Below are 5098 nucleotides of genomic sequence, written 5' to 3'. Positions count from 1 at the left end.
ATTATTATCTCGATTACAAAAAAATTTATGTTATTCATCATATACAGAAATTTATTATTCTATTTCAGCATGTGCCGCCATTTCATTATTTCATTATATTATTATGATTCATGCGCCCACAAAACTTAGCTTTGCATGCATTGGATTGATTAAGAAGGTGGGAAATCAACGACTGAGTGGAACTTTGAAAGGAATTAGTGGAGTAGAATAATAGTCTTAGTGGAACTGTCATTCTATGCATAAGGAATTACATTTTCCTTTATTCCCTTTACCGTGGCTCCCTGGCATATGGAGCAGTTTGGCTGCCGAGAGTTGCTGGCCATGGGAGAATGAGGGGCTGAAGGAAATGGGCATCGGAGTGGGGGAGATGTGGCTTGAAGCGTGGATTTCTCATTACTCAGGTAATGAAAAAAAAAATATTTATAAATGTTCTCAAGTCCAAAATATGAAAGAAAACTATGCTTGGAAATGATATTTTGTTGATAGAAATGGTATTTTGTTGAATACTGTATGCAGAATTCTGGATTTTGGAAAATCAGTGTGGAGCAGAATTTTGAATTTTGGAAATTAGTGTGGAAAATCAGTAGAAAAGGGTTCAAAATAGCTGGTAGGTGAACTAAAAGCTGTTTTGAATATTGATGTATTAATTGAATTAAGTATTTTGGAATTTAAAAGGATTTCTAAACTTTATAGTTGCTGCAAGCAAATTAGAATTCAGTTGTTGTTGCTGTATTCAGTAGGGAAAGAAGGGGGAATAGGAAAAAGGTAAGGGAAAGGCGGTAGAGAAGGAAATTTTGTAAGAAAGAAAAGGCCAGGATTGAATGAAGAGAAACCTAATTGAGGTAAATTGGTAAGATATTCATATTGCTTGTTTCTTTATTTATTAGTATGTGTAAAAGAAATGTATGTTGTAGGTGGTGTACAAAAGGAAAAGAAAACAGGAAGAATGAATTCCAAATGAGGTGAGATACCGAAACAATTCATAAAAAATAAAAAATTTATAAGTTTGTAAATTCATGTTTATTATTTTATGATAGCATTTATTTCATTTAATCTCATTTTTGTTGATTCTTTTAGTAATAATGATTATATGAGCATTGAATGATTGTGAGAAATGAATAATGATGAAAAAGTTAAATAAGTCATATATGATGGATAAGCCTGCACAAGTAAAGGAGAAATACCTGACGAGGAAAGCCTACACTCTCAATTCTAGAAGTTGGGAATTCGGACTCAACCTTGAATGAGAGAGAAGCTTCAATTTTAAAAGTTGGGAAATTAGACACAACATTGCATTAGAAAGCTAAAAGAGTGTAGAAACTTATAGCCATCATATGACCTGTATTAAGGCATTAATCAGTAAACATGATAGAAAATAATGTTATGCATTTCTTATGATCAGTATGAAATTCTAATGTGTTTTAAATTAATTGATAACAATGTTATTATTATTTTTTATACATTGTTGGTATATTTCATTGAGCCTAGCTCATTAGCAGTGATTATACTGCAGGAAATGGGAAGGAGCCCGTAGGGCATTAAAGGGGTGACTGTTCTTTTTGGGTGTATATATGTTTTAGGTGTACAAAGAGATCAGAATAATAGTTGAGCAGACTTTTGAATATGTAAGTAAATTTTAAATGTTTTAGTAAAGCTCTATATTTCATTTGAAATGTACATTTCAGTTAAGATATATTAAATATGCTTCATATTATGAACATTTTGAAGTGTTATGATTCGTGAGGTTAGGATAGTTTGAATAGACTATTTTTTACTTATATAATTTTGTTATCATTATTCAGAATAAGGGTAAGGACACGGTCTGTTCAGATTTTTCTTCTCTACCACAATCTAGGTTGAGATACTTTAGGTGGCTGAGCCAGGAAGAGAATGAGACGACAACCATCAGAGGAAGTATCCTCCTTCCAACCAGCAAGATTAAAAGACTTTGGCCGCATCCTCTTGCTGCTTCCTAAGGAGATACAGAAGAAGCATGGCCAGACATATTGCTTCACTAGAGTTGCCATCTTTTCTTTCAAACTGGTGACAAAGGAGTAAGCCCTTTCCACATTATTCCAAGCGGAGATCATCGAAAGGAATGTATTATTATCAATCTTCTAACTCAAGGTAATTAACTAACTAAGAGAGAAGAAAGACAAGTACATCCTGACAACCATATAACTCTTGTCGGAGCAGAAATAAATACAATAATTTTGAAAAAGAGAAGGTTTTTTGGTGTTGAACGGCTTTTTCAACATTGTCCGGCCAATAGGGAACGAGTTTGGAAAAGAAAAAAATTGAATTATCCTCTAATATTCCCAAAAAAAGAAACTATTCTAATTCTAATATCGGAAGGTTCATGAGAAATATCTATTCCATTCATTTTCTATTCAAATTATGAAAATCCTGGGAAAGTATCTGCCTAATGCTACATAAGAGGGTAGTGGGTCTGCTAGGATTGAAACATATGGTTTTATAGATTGCCATGACTATGGATTGACTGTCCAAACCCTAGTTATACCTACTTTTAGAAGTACAAGAAAAAAACTCTAAAGGCTCTTTTTGTCCAATTCCATCTAATTAAACCCGTTCTAGAACGATCAAAAGCAATTAAACGAAGCTACTTCGGTTAAAATGGTTTGGATGTAGATGAGGGTGAAGTGGTGGACATCTATTCTCGCTAGTTGCTGCAGTTTCCTTTTATATCGATACAGTGCTAATTGAACTATGTTATTTTGTGAACCTGACCTCTTGTAAGGAAGAGTTTTTTTTTATAGAAATAATGAGACCTTGATTTCAAGGATGATGCTTCAAGCTGAGTTTGCCTTGTTAATAGTCCCCAACCGGTGCCCTATTGTTTTCTGGAAAAGACACCTTTTGGTATCCCCCGCTCCGGGAATCTGCTTTTCTATTACCTAAGATCTTGATCCCAAAAAGAGTCTTACCATCTGAATTGGAAGAGGAAGAGACGAGCCTTGACTCTGATTGATTTGGCTATTCGACTGGTGGGTTGTAACTGGGTCGACGAAGCTTAACCCTAGTTGCGCATTAAATGAAACTGAGCGACTTGCTTAGTTTCAAGCTAAAACAAGATTCCTCCATTCTAGGTTTTATCAATTTCTAGCAGGTTGAGCAGCAAAAGAATTGGTCTAATCTAAGGTCAACCATAATCGAAGTAATAAGGAAAGTACAAGTTGGACAGGGTGCACCCACTGATCAATTTCTTGATCTTTCACATTAGGCAATGTCAGACAGTAGTTCAAAAAGAGCTTCAGAAGGCTAGTCAGCACAAGAGAAAGCAGAAGGATAGCTAGAGAAGTGGGGATTGATTCTAGGATATTGAACTCTGTCTCTGGAAAACTAGTCTATGATCTTCTTTCCTTGTAGAGAGCCTGCGCACCCCTAGAAGTGAGTCTCTTTGAAGAGTGAGCAGGCATGCTCATCTTAATGTGGTTCAACATCCATGGCGCTCTTAATGCTTTGGGGGCGGATAGATAAAAAGTTGGTTCGAGCTACTTTGTCTCCAGTCCCTTTATAGCTTGGACCACTGTCTGCCCTGCCCTCATCCTCCTTGAAGAAGAAAAGCACATAGTCTATATTTTATCCCAAATCCCCTGTTTCAACGAATGAAAAGATAAAAGAAGACCACGAGAGTGGCCGATGGAATAAGTTTCTCAGTGTTTGAATTAGCACCCTTATCCTTATTCGACAAGGAAGAAATGTGAAGAAAGATAAGACATGATTTATTACCGGATCAATACTAGTAGCAAGTTCAGCTGCAGGAGAATCAATCTAATATAAAGTCAACCACAGTGGGAGTCATAAGGAAAGTACCAATTGGACAGGGAGCACCCACTGATCAATTTCTTGATCTTTCACAACGACAGAGCACTCAACTATATGTTGAATAAGTAGTTTTCTTTTTCTATTTTGCAAACAGGCGTTTACATGAGATTAGTTGAGTAGGATTGCGTTAGTTGTCTGCTAGAAGAGAAAGATACCATTTTATTTTCGAAAAAAGGCCTCGTCAGCCCGAAAGATCGCTTCGCTTCTGGTATGAGAAGTTTTTGTGTAAGTAAGTTCCATTTTGACTTTAGATTAGGTTCGAGGCCTCTACCTACTTCCGTGGAGATCACCTTAGATCTAAGGTCTGAGGCGGTTCATCAAGTTACGACGTAATTACTCATCTCTTAGGCATTCCCACCATCTTGTGTTGCTAGGTCATAAGTCCTAACTTTCAAATAATTTGAACAACTTTCACTCTTATAAGAATCTCTGAGAAGCTAATTCAAACCTTAATGGATAAGTTAGCTTCACCATCTAAAATAAAAAGCGAACCATAGGATAGGCTGGAACACTACTAGTCTTCCTAGTATCCAGCGCTCCCTACCCTTCTTCCTTTGGATTCCGAAAAGAATTGTTCCTCTTTGATCTATCCCATTTGGAACTCCAATTCAACATCCTTGATATCCAAACTTTGAAACTTCATAGGGACAAGAATCATATGCTTTAATCAAGAGTATTCTTAAAAGATAACCATAATGGACGACGTCTAGTCCTAGAGTAATTGAAACGTGTTGCCCTCCCAAGATCGGAAAGAAGAGAAGGCACGAACCATAGGATAGGCTGGAACACTGCTAGTCATCCTAGTATCCAGCGCTCCCTACCCTTCTTCCTTTGGATTCTGAAAAGAATTGTTCCTCTTTGATCTATCCCATTTGGAACTCCAATTCAACATCCTTGATATCCAAACTTTGAAACTTCATAGGGACAAGAATCATATGTTTTAATCAAGAGTATTCTTGAGAGATAACCGTAATGGAGGACGTCTAGTCCTAGAGTAGTTGAAACGAGTTGCCCTAGAAACCACCCAAGATCGGAAAGAAGAGAAGGCGCAAACCCTTTCACCTAACCCTCAGAATTTAGCTCCTGCTAACGCCCTCAGTTCATTCTGCTTCCTAATTATAAAACAAAATCAAATTCTTTCATCTGACCATACTCTATCAAATCAGAGGGTATTGCACCTTATCGCAAAAACTTGGCTTGCTAATTGAAGTGAACGAAGAATCCATGTGTGAAGTCTATAGCTAGCGTTCCT

Source organism: Dendrobium catenatum, unplaced genomic scaffold, assembly GCF_001605985.2.
Source record: "Dendrobium catenatum unplaced genomic scaffold, ASM160598v2 fragScaff_scaffold_879, whole genome shotgun sequence".
Classification (NCBI taxonomy): Eukaryota; Viridiplantae; Streptophyta; class Magnoliopsida; order Asparagales; family Orchidaceae; genus Dendrobium; species Dendrobium catenatum.
This window is presented reverse-complemented; position numbering follows the sequence as displayed.